We start from the raw sequence: 12,833 nt of genomic DNA on the forward strand, positions 1-12,833 counted from the left end.
TCCCAGAGGATGATGGATATCAACTTCCTTTTAAAGCTCCTTTCCAGAAGTAAAGGTATAAATTATCCAACACAAAAGAGAGGTCTTGTGGGTTTTTCTTTCCATAATAGTTTTTTCTATATTATTTTTCTGAGGCATTTGTGTTTGGGGATTTTTACCAAACTTACCAAAACAACCTTTTCAAATTCACACTGATGTTCATGCAATGTGGCTCTACAACCCCTGAAATTCCATTTTTAATACTCTTTCCTCCACTCCCAAGAATTTGAAAGTTTGATATTCATGAATTCTCCCTCATCTCTGTGAGAAGCATTTAGAATAAAAATAGGTATAATTTTATAAGACCGTTTAGACTTTGTATCATTTATCTCTTGACTAAAGTTGAACTTACTTTTATGAACTTGTGGGAAGTATAAAAAGTAAGGAGGAGATAAAGGAAAACTTACAAGAAGGGAGAAAGCAGCAGCTGTTTCGAGAATGGGATTCTCTAGTTACCTAGGAAGGTTATTGTCAGTCAGTAGTTTTGGGGGGTAGGTTTGCTTAAGATTTATCCGTAGCCTTTCACCTCTTCTAAGCGACTGTCGCCCTATGGAGGGCACACACCTTGCTTTCACCCGCAGTGCTGAAGAATACTGAGCAATGAATAATGCTTAGACTTCTTTATTGAGTGATTGGATTAAATTTAGATAATTCTTTTCTTCTTTTTTATAATAATTATCTTCTTTGACAATAAACATTGTACATATTTAAGATGTACAATATGATGTTGTGATACATGTATGCATTGTGAAATGATCGGCACAATCAAGCTAATTAATATTCCGTCACCTCACGTAGTTAGTTTTCATTGTTGATGGTGGTGAGAACACTTGAGATCTACTGTCTTAGCAAATTTCAAGTAGGCAATACATTATTTTTATAATTTCAGACAGTTTTTAAAAGCCAGAGAGAATGAATCTACTGGCTGTCTTTATCCTTAGTGTATATTTAAATACAAGACCCTCAAGGATGCTATCGAATACCTTGCCTGTGTACCTTGGAGAGTTCTCCTTCACCAAGCCCTAGAATACTGCAGGAGCTGCCTAGAATTTTTTGACTTTTTCCCCTTAGCCACTCCTGAAAAACATCATCAATCTAGACTCTATTTCTTTGAGATACCACCTCACCAGGGCAGCAATTTCCACATGCCTGTGTTGTTTTTTTTAAACCTTCAGCATGCTTTCAACCTCCCTGGTGTCTATGTCTCTCCTAAAGTTACAAGTTGACTCTCTCCTGGAAAAATCAATTGTAGGACTCTCTATGCAAGATATCTATTGATTTCTATAGATTGTGAGTTCACAAAGTACCTATAATGTTCATTTAAACACCATCAGGCCCTACAATTGTGGCTCAAGATGCTTTCCAGATGAAGGTGATGTTCTGGTAGCTTCGAGGAGTTTGAAAAATTATAGGTCAGGCACTTGTTATGAGCACCTGAGCGCCCTGGAAAGGTAAAAGCTTGAGTGGAGAGTGGTTTTATTTGGATAAAATAAACTATTTGATAACTATTTGGACATCTGTTCACAAGTTTTCTGTTTCATCCCCATCATGAGAGTCTGTGGAGGAGAAGGCTCCAGGGTGCAGAGGGGAGAAGTCAGGCTGATAAAGAAAGTTGCTTCAAAGTTTCAGTAGCTCTCTTCCAGCACTGTTGCTAATGTACTTAGTGAATTTTCAAGGGTTTTGAGGGAAACGTTTACTGATGTGACTCTGTAAGGAAATGGTATGCATAATCGAACAACTCGTGATTGAATGTGTGATCAAAACCATGATTTGAGATAAATAGTGGGGAGGAGGGTAGGAAAGAATGGATGGAAAATGTGACCTATGGATGGTTTCCTGTTATTGTGAGATATTCTTAGCTTAATCACCAATATAAACTTTACTGATTATTTCATAAAGTTGGGCAAATGGAAGAAGAAAACCCATTTTAATTTCTTTTGAGAGAATCCAACACTGTGTAACAGAATAAGACGAAAACACTGGTGAAGAGTCAACCTCATTTTGAATTCAAAGAATGTTAGGACTAGTAGGGCCTTTGAGAACATCTAGACTGTTTCTTATTTTTACAGATGTGGAGACTGAGGCCCCAGCGAGAGTAACTAGAGAAGAATCCAAATGTCAGCTATTGGCAGAGGACTTTGTTGTAGATCCTTAGAGTCTACCTTTCTACTAGACTGCAACTGCTGCCCTCTGATGGGGCTGTTGTATCACTGACCACTAAGTAGGACCCAAATCATCAAGAGAGAGATATTGGCTGTATCTTTCGTGCCAGCTCCTCTTAGAAATAGGATGAGTTTATCTTTTGGTGAAAGGGCAATTGGCATTTCATCTCTTGTCTTTTTTTCTTTTTTTTTTTCAGTTGGTTTCTAGTGAAAGTGCTAGTATCTCTTGGATGTAATATAGTGCCGGTGATGAGTTTATGAATAAATTCAATGAGCTAAAGAAATAGTGGACAGAAAATTCAATTTGAGTGTAAATGAACACTTTCCCTTCCCCTTTCTGTAAGTAAGTGACAAGGCAGACTGTTGAGACTTCCCTTGTATGTCACTGACATTGATGGAAATATCTTACAGCAAACATGTTGTTTTACATTTCCGTGAAGGAAATTGGTTTGTCTTGGTGACATAATGCTACTTGTGATAATGTGAAAATGCTACAGTGAAAAGAAGATGAGATGAAGTATGCAGTGTGCATCTTTAACAGCAGCTAACAAATAGGGGGTTATTTCATTTACTTTAAAAGTAAAATCTTTGTATATTCCACTTTTGCCAGAGGGGTGAACGGACATCCTGGACTCCCTAGGAAAAAAAAAAAGATAATGATATCTTTCCATCCCTTGAACGGGTGGACCCTACATTACTTGTTCAATAATTCAAGACTTCAGAAACCCACTTACCTTGCATTTCGATTAGACTCACTTAGTCACAGCTTCTGGCTGAATGCAGTAATTATATTCCATTTTACTGCCTAGGTACAGAATTGGCTTTTATATTTGCTTGTTTGTTTTAAGCCCTGAAAAACTTAAATTTGGCTTTAAACTTAAAAGCACAATTGGTCTGAATTTCAAATACATTTTTATATATATCACTGTCATAGTGAATCTAGAAAAACAACACTTATTGCTTGTGGTTTTAACTCTCAGTTAGCAGCCATAAAAAACTGAATGTAAAGGTGTTCCTAAGTGAAGTTAATGGTACTATTTCTCACAGTATACAGTGATAAAGCCCTAGTAGGATGGGATCCAAAATATATCATAGCAAATCTTCTGATTTCCCACATCTATTATTTACTCAGGATGTCTATAGATGGAATTGATAGGGTAGCTGTATTTCTTTTTTTTTTTTTAAAGATTTTATTTATTTTTATTTGACACAGAGACAGAGATAATGAGAGAGAGAGCACAAGCAGGGGCAGCGGCAGGCAGAGGGAGAGGGAGAAGCAGACTCCCCGCTGAGCAGGGAGCCTGATGCGGGGCTCGATCCCAGGACTCCGGGATCATGACCTGAGCCGAAGGCGGCCGCTTAACCGACTGAGCCACCCAGGCACTCCGGGTAGCTGTATTTCATAAGAGCACAAGAATTAGAGTTGCTATTAAATATTAAAGACACCATCTTCACATTAGTGATCAGAATATTTTCATCTGACAATGTAATTTCTTTACACATATTTCATAGAGTATTTGCATGTTTTATAAACCTCTTGATAAGAATCACATCCTTATTTTGGGGTCACCTAGGAATAGTCACAGGCAATAAATAGATGATTGCCCAACTGCAAAAGATGGTGACTTAAAAAATGGATCCAAATGAAATTGAGGTGATTAAAATTCTACTAACCATTTTCAAAGCCCCATGATCTTTTGGCTTTGGTTTGAATACCAAAGGTTGACTGGCTTTATACTTGTTTATGATGGTGACGATGAAATCATAGTGCCTGAAGCAAATGTCCTTGTGTTTCTCAAAAGATTTTAAAATTCATCATGCAGATTAGGCACTCTGATGCTTTCTGACAGCTCGAGGGAAGTATATTTGTGTGCATGTGAATGCAAAAAAGAATTAAATCTGGTCTTGCTTAAAAAAAAAAAAAAGAGCCAGTTGGTGCTATTTCTGAATTGGCTGTGATATTTAACCATTTCACTCTGGAGAGTACATGTTTGTACTCTGAAAATGTTCCTTTTTTTTTTGTCTGAGGAATTTGGGAGTAAACTGGGAATGTTTTAGGGCCACAGAATTGTTGTAGCATATGTCTTATATGTTCAGCTACAGTGATCTGGCATGAACTAGAATTGTTAAATATCTCAAGTTTACTGAATTCATTTGACAGTGGGATTAAGGTTAAAAGTTTTCACATGTAATGAAGAATGAACAATCATAATAAGTATAATTAAGACAAATATTTGATTTTCAATCAAAGGTCAGCTCATAAAAATTAGAAAGACACTTTTAAAAATGATATTTAATGTTCAAGTAGGAAAGTGTAGTGAATTAAAATTGAAATGGATGCTCAGTTTGTTGTATTTGGTTTTATTTTATCTCACAAATAAATAATAGAATAGTAATAAAGATTGATTTATGTAATTTAGAATTCTAGGACTTCGAATGAAATGTTATGAAACTTGATTTACATAATGAACTATTAAATCACTTTAAGATCCTTAATGGATAGCTGCCGTGGTCTTAATTAGCATGACCAAAAAAGCAAACTCTATTAAAACAATTTACAAAGCAACATGAAAGCTAGGGAAGATTGCTAGACAGAGTGCTAAAAGCACTAGATATTTCTGGCTGAAATGCAATAGTGAGTCCCATTAGTTGTGATATGGTAAAGACCTGAAATGCATGTAAAACTACATATTTTTATGCCATGATTGGATGATCATGGTAATGGATATATTGTAAGATGTAAAATGTACACATTTAGTATTAAATCATCTTAATAAAATTACTTTTAAATATTCACAATTGAAGAATATTTAGTATATTTCATCCTAAAATGGCTCTGATGCTTACAGCTTATACATTTTTTAAAAATGTATATACTTTAAATCTTAACAATGTCAGGTTTGTGGTACTTAATTCCATCCCTGAGAAACTTGGTTTGGAAGAAATAATGACTATTAATTTTAAACATGGTTATTTTTTCTAATATAGCCGTCCTATTTCACAATTTCTTCAAAGATGCTGCTCACTATTTTCTTGTTATGTCAGATCTGACTTTCTGCTGTTTGCTATTTCTATGACAACCGTCATTTTAGCGTGGAGAGAGTAGTACCTATTTTAAATATATATACGTTTTCAGATACACACACACACACACACACACACACACACACATTTTAAGAATATTTTACTTACCAAAATAATTGATCATTAGGCTGGCAATTATCATGGTCATTAATCAATACTAAAATTAAATGTTATGCTAAGATCATGGCTACATTAGGACATATATATCTTACATTTGTCCTAGATTTTTAAAAAACTATGCATAAAGCTAGAGAGGCTGCTAAAGAAAATCTAAGAATTAAACTTGACTTAAGTAATTTATGGGTACTAATAAAGAAACATACATAGTTAGAAATTCCCCTCAATTATGAGGTAAATAAAAGTTTTGATGAAAAATTTATAAATGAATGGAATCCAAAAAGGATAAATACAGCCTAAATAAATATTGTTATATTTCAAATAACTTTTTTTAAGCATACATTAGCTTCGTAGCCAGAATATGGAAAATGGTTGAAATTTATCATTATAATTATTTTAAGCTCCTTGATAGTAAGAGCTGTAACCTATACTCGCCCCACATTGCTTAATGGTAATAATCACAACAAGCTTTATTGAACATTTATAATTTGCCAGGCATTGTGCTAGATGCTTTAAACAAATTATTTCATTTCATTCTGATGTTAGGTCTTAAATAAATTTATTTCTGATTGCCATGTTCATGTCTTTTTTGAAAAAGGAAATGTTTAATTGAGTAAATGATTTATTGTTTTAAACATGACATGAGTTAACTGAAATAGGCTAATTGTAGAGAAATTAAGATTTTTGGATACAATTGGGGTGACCTTCAACAGGTGTAGACTCAGGAAAAATGTTTTTATATCAAATTTTCATGAAATTTCCAATTTATGCACACAATATTGCCAGTATAAGTGAAATCCCTCTCCAACCCCTCTACATAGCTTTACCAACCTTTAAGTTTATTCATTAAGTCAGAATATTCTAAGATTAGAACATTGAAGTATTTTGAATCAATATGTTTAGCATTTACTTATTACTTTTAAAAGCTGAATGTATAAAAATTTTAGCTTTAAGGATGATTTTTGCAATATTTTTTCTTATGGTGAAAAATAGTATAGAACCTATATACCACACAATTAGTTAAATAATCTATGGAAAACCCATACTGTCAATTACTATGTGGTCAATAAAAACAGTTGAACAAATGTATCTATTGACATAAAAATATATTCACATTAATAAAGAAGTTTGCAAAATTATATTACATTTTCATCCCATTTGTAAAATCATATATGTATGAGGTAGGTATAAAATAAGATCTAGAGGTAAAAAGAGAAACATATTTTCTGTAGAAATATAGAAAACCTTAAGAGACATTTTCTCTGGGTAATAAAATTATGGATAATAAGTTTTGTTATTTATATATTTCTCAATTTTCACAATATCTATATATTTTCTCAAATTATTTTCTTATATTTTTCACCTAATAAGACTTGTGTTCATTAATTATAATAGCTTTCTAGATTTTTCACTAATATAATTACTGCTGTTATGACATGCTCATAGATAAATCTTAGAATAAACCCTTAAAAATGGAAATCATAGTTAAAAGGGTATCATTTTAATTGTCCTCCAGAAAGCTTTACCAATTATATGCCTACTTTAAGTAATTGAGTGCCTATTGCCCCACATTTTGCCCGTATACACCCTTTGGCCAATTTGGTTGGTAAAAACTGATTCCACTGGTGTTTTAACTTGAATGTCTCAGAATACTACGAAGCCAACTACTTATATGTTTATTTATCTGCTTTTTTTCCTGTGTATATAAATGGTCTATTTTGGTTCTTTTCTTATTATGATGATGATTTCTCTTTCATTGCTTTATAATATTAAGGATTATTTGATTAACACATATGCAATAATGTCTTTCCTATTTTGCCATTTGTCTTTTAACTCTGTTTATGTTTGCCATAGAAATATGTTTATGTGGTCAAATATATCATGGATTTGGCTTTTAGGAAATGCTTAGGCAGAACTTCTCTGCTCCCAAGATTAATTGTGCAAAAATAATTTCTTCTAGAACTTTCATAACTTCCTGTTATATATTTATATCTTTAGACCAGTTGAAAATTATGTTGGCATATTGTGTGAAATCGAAAGATAATTTTCCAGTTTTCCAAAAATCATATACTGAATAATATATTTTCTATTAATATGAAATTGTATTCTTTTCTTGAACCAAATTCTTACATACAATAGGGCCAGTGTCTGTGGTCTCCTTTCTGTTTCATGATCTGGGTGGTCATTCCAAAACCAACAATAGTGTTATGTTATGACTCTATAGTAAGTTTTACTATCTCACATAAGAGTTCCCAATTTTCCTTAACCAGAACAGAAACACCACACACTACCGTACTCTTTAAAGGCTCTATAAGCTATTTCACATGATCATTATTTGAATTTTAAAAGAATACTATCAAGTTACCAAACAAACCATTGCTATGACATTGGAATTACATTAAATTTGTAGGTTAATTTGGTTCACAAGGAAGGTTAACATCTTTGCTATATTGCTTTTGCATTTTAGGAATGCCAGATATCCTTTCATCTTTAACTGTTATTTTGCCCACAGTAGAGTTTTGTGCTTTTCTTCTTGCCATGCATTTTCCTTGCTGAGTCCCTAAGTTTTTAAAATATTTTTGTCCCTATTATGAATGAGACTTTTTTATACATGTTGTAACAGATTATTTTTGGTACTAAAGAGACATTGTTTTTCTTTTTTTAATGGAAATCTTCCCAGGGTTGCATCTTTATTTGGCCATAGGATATTCTTTACCCTACATGAAGGAGGTATCTTTCCATTAAGAGTTTTTAATTAATAATCACTATAAAGTTACATCAAAATCCTCATTAGTACATATCAAAACAATCCCATTTTTTATGACCTGTTAATATTATGAACTGAAAAATATTTTTCCAAATATAAAACTATTATTGCCTAGAGTCTATTACATCATAAGGTAATTTAATCTCACATGAGGAAGGGCACCTGGGTGGCTCAGTCAGTTAAGTGTCTGTCTTCGGCTCAGGTCATGATCCCAGGGTTCTGGGATCCAGTCCTGCATCGGGCTCCCCCTCAGTGGGGAGTCTGCTTCTCCCTCTGGCCCTCTCCCCCGCTCGTGTGCACTCTCTCTCTCGCAAAAATAAAAATAAATAAAATCTTTAATCTCACATGAGGATCAAATTTAGTCTGGCAATGTGTGTGCATTAAAGGGCCCTTAGAAATGTTCAAGGTTAATTTAAAATCCATTTTAAAATGTGTTTCATTAAGAAAGAACAAAGCTGAAGGCAACACTCTTCCTGATTTCAAACTATATTATAAAACTATAGTAATTAAAGCAATATGGTACTGACATAAAAACAGATACATGGATCAATGAAACAGAATAGAGATCCCCAAAATAAACTCATGCATATATGGCCAACTAGTGATTCACAAGGGAGCCAAAATATGCATTGGAGAAAGGTTAGTCTCTTCAGTAAATGGTGTTTTAAAAACTGGATAGTCACATACAAAAGAACAAAACTGGATTCCTATCGTACACCATTCACAAAAATTTCATTTTAATTTTGAATGCCTTTGAATCATTATCTCATTTAATCCTCACAAGACAACCTATGAGATGAGTGAAGGTGGTGATCTTGGTGGGATTATTCCCATGTTACAGATGAGGAAACTGAGAAGAAAATAGCATAAACACGCCTAAATTCCCACAGTTTGTACATGCGGGTGCTGGAATTAAAACCAGCTCATTTGCCAGAGCCAGCATTGTTAACCACTACACTCTGACATTCTTTCCTGCTTTGTCTAAGATTAGTTGACCATAGAGTTGAGGGTCCATTTCTGGGCTCTCTATTCTGTTCCACTGATCTATGTGTCTGTTTTTGTGCCAGTACCATACTGTCTTGATGATGACAGCTTTGTAATAGAGCTGGAAGTCCGGAATTGTGATGCCACCAGCTTTGGTTTTCTTTTTCAACATTCCTCTGGCTATTTGGGGTCTTTTCTGGTTCCATACAATTTTAGGATTATTTGTTCCATTTCTTTGAAAAAAGTGGATGGTATTTTGATAGGGATTGCATTAAATGTGTAGATTGCTCTAGGTAGCATTGACATCTTCACAATATTTCTTCTTCCAATCCATGAGCATGGAACGTTTTTCCATTTCTTTGTGTCTTCCTCAATTTCTTTCATGAGTATTTTATAGTTTTCTGAGTACAGATCCTTTGCCTCTTTGGTTAGATTTATTCCTAGGTATCTTATGGTTTTGGGTGCAATTGTAAATGGGATCGACTCCTTAATTTCTCTTTCTTCTGTCTTGTTGTTGGTGTATAGAAATGCAACTGATTTCTGTGCATTGATTTTATATCCTGCCACTTTACTGAATTCCTGTATGAGTTCTAGCAGTTTGGGGTGGAGTCTTTGGGGTTTCCACATAAAGTATCATATCATCTGCAAAGAGTGAGAATTTGACTTCTTCTTTGCTGATTTGGATGCCTTTTATTTCTTTTTGTTGTCTGATTGCTGTGGCTAGGACTTTTAGTACTATGTTGAATAGCAGTGGTGACAGTGGACATCCCTGCCGTGTTCCTGACCTTAGGAGGAAAGCTCTCAGTTTTTCCCCATTGAGAATGATATTCGCTGTGGGTTTTTCATAGATGGCTTTTATGATATTGAGGTATGTACCCTCTATCCCTACACTCTGAAGAGTTTTAATCAAGAAAGGATGCTGTACTTTGTCAAATGCTTTTTCTGCATCTATTGAGAGGATCATATGGTTCTTGTTCTTTCTTTTATTAATGTATTATATCACATTGATTGATTTGTGGATGTTGAACCAAACTTGCAGCCCAGGAATAAATCCCACTTGGTCGTGGTGAATAATCCTTTTAATGTACTGTTGGATCCTGTTGGCTAGTATTTTGGTGAGAGTTTTTGCATCCATGTTCATCAGGGATATTGGTCTGTAATTCTCCTTTTTGATGGGGTCTTTGTCTGATTTTGGGATCAAGGTAATGCCGGCCTCATGAAATGAGTTTGGAAGTTTTCCTTCCATTTCTATTTTTTGGAACAGTTTCCATTTCTATTTTTTGGAACAGTTTTTGGAATAGGTATTAATTCTTCTTTAAATGTTTGGAAGAATTCCCCTGGGAAGCCATCTGGCTCTGGGCTCTTGTTTGTTGGGAGATTTTTGATTACTGCTTCAATTTCCTTAGTGGTTATAGGTCTGTTCAGGTTTTCTATTTCTTCCTGGTTCAGTTTTGGGAGTTGATACATCTCTAGGAATATATCCATTTCTTCCAGATTATCTAATTTGCTGGCATATAGTTGCTCGTAATATGTTCTTATAATTGTTTGTATTTCTTTGGTGTTGGTTGTGATCTCTCCTCTTTCATTCATGATTTTATCTATTTGGGTCATTTCTCTTTTCTTTTTGATAAGTCTGGCCAGGGGTTTATCAATCTTGTTAAATCTTTCAAAGAACCAGTTCCTAGTTTTGTTGATCTGTTCTACTGTTCTTTCGGTTTCTATTTCATTGATTTCTGCTCTGATCTTTATGATTTCTCTTCTCCTGCTGGGTTTAGGCTTTATTTGCTGTTCTTTCTCCAGCTCCTTTAGGTGTAGGGTTAGGTTGTGTATTTGAGACCTTTCTTGTTTCTTGAGAAAGGCTTGTATTGCTATATACTTTCCTCTTAGGACTGCCTTTGCTGCATCCCAAAGATTTTGAACAGTTGTGTTTTCATTTTCATTTGTTTCCATGAATTTTTTTAATTCTTCTTTAATTTCCTGGTTGACCCATTCAGTCTTTAGTAGGATGCTCTTTAGCCTCCATGTATTTGAGTTCTTTCTGACTTTCCTCTTGTGATTGAGTTCTAGTTTCAAGGCATTGTGGTCTGAAAATATGCAGGGAATGATCCCAATCTTCTGGTACCAGTTGAGACCTGATTTGTGACCTAGGATGTGATCTATTCTGGAGAATGTTCCATGGGCACTAGAGAAGAATGTGTATTCTGTTGCTTCAGGATGGAATGTTCTGAATATGTCTGTGAAGTCCGTTTGGTCCAGTGTGTCACTTAAAGTCTTTATTTCCTTGTTGATCTTTTGCTTAGATGATCTGTCCATTTCAGTGAGGGGGGTGTTAAAGTCCCCCACTATTATTGTATTGTTGTCGATGTGTTTCTTTGATTTTGTTATTAATTGGCTTATATAACTGGCTGCTCCCATGTTAGGGGCATAGATATTTACAATTGTTAGATCTTCTTGTTGGATAGACCCTTTAAGCATATATAGTGTCCTTCCTCATCTGTTATTATAGTCTTTGGTTTAAAATCTAATTTGTCTGATATAAGGATTGCCACCCCAGCTTTCTTTCGGTGTCCATTAGCTTGGTAAATGGCTTTCCACCCCCTCACTTTCAATCTGGAAGTGTCTTTGGGTCTAAAATGAGTCTCTTGCAGACAGCATATCGATGGGTCTTGTTTTTTTATCCAGTCTGATAGCCTGTGTCTTTTGATTGGGGCATTTAGCCCATTTACATTCAGGGTAACTATTGAAAGATATTAATTTAGTGCCATTGTATTCCCTGCAAGGTGACTGTTACTGTATATTGTCTGTGTTCCTTTCTGGTCTGTGTTACTTTTAGGCTCTCTCTTTGCTTAGAGGACCCCTTTGGATATTTCTTGTAGGGCTGGTTTCGTGTTTGCAAATTCCTTTAGTTTTTGTTTGTCCTGGAAGCTTTTTATCTCTCCTTCTATTTTCAATGACAGTCTAGCTGGATATAGTACTTTTTTATTATTATTATGTTATGTTAATCACCATACATTACATCATTAGTTTTTGATGTAGTGTTCCATGATTCATTGTTTGCGTATAACACCCAGTGCTCCATGCAGTACGTGCCCTCTTTAATACCCATCACCAGCCTAACCCATCCCCCCACCCCCCTCCCCTCTAGAACCCTCAGTTTGTTTCATTCTTGGCTGCATATTTTTCTCATTTAGTGCTCTAAATATATCATGCCAGTCCTTTCTGGCCTGCCAGGTCTCTGTGGATAGGTCTGTTGTCAATCTAATATTTCTGCCATTGTAGGTTACAGACCTCTTGTCCCAAGCTGCTTTCAGGATTTTCTATTTGTCTCTGAGACTTGTAAGTTTTGCTATTTGATGTCGGGGTGTTGACCTATTTTTATTGATTTTGAGGGGGGTTCTCTGGCCTGCTGGATTTTGATGCCTGTTTCCTTCCCCAAATTAGGGAAGTTCTCTGCTATAATTTGCTCCAATATACCTTCAGCCCCTGTCTCTCTTTCTTCCTCTTCTGGGATCCCAATTATTCTAATATTGCTTCATCTTATGGTATCACTTATTTCTCGAATTCTGTCCTTGTGATCCAGTAGTTGTTTATGTCTCTTTTTCTCAGCTTCTTTATTCTTCATCATTTGGTCTTCTATATCACTAATTCTCTCTTCTGCCTCATTTATCCTAGCAGTTAGA

General features: G+C 34.8%; 1 protein-coding gene across 3 annotated transcripts in view; it reads left to right on the forward strand.

Moving 5' to 3' along the window:
- Positions 1–12,833, forward strand: part of CSRNP3 (cysteine and serine rich nuclear protein 3) — a 198,369-nt gene that overhangs the window by 18,660 nt on the left and 166,876 nt on the right. The window lies entirely within an intron of this gene.

The sequence above is a fragment of the Halichoerus grypus genome, chromosome 4 (genome assembly GCF_964656455.1).
Source record: "Halichoerus grypus chromosome 4, mHalGry1.hap1.1, whole genome shotgun sequence".
Lineage (NCBI taxonomy): Eukaryota > Metazoa > Chordata > Mammalia > Carnivora > Phocidae > Halichoerus > Halichoerus grypus.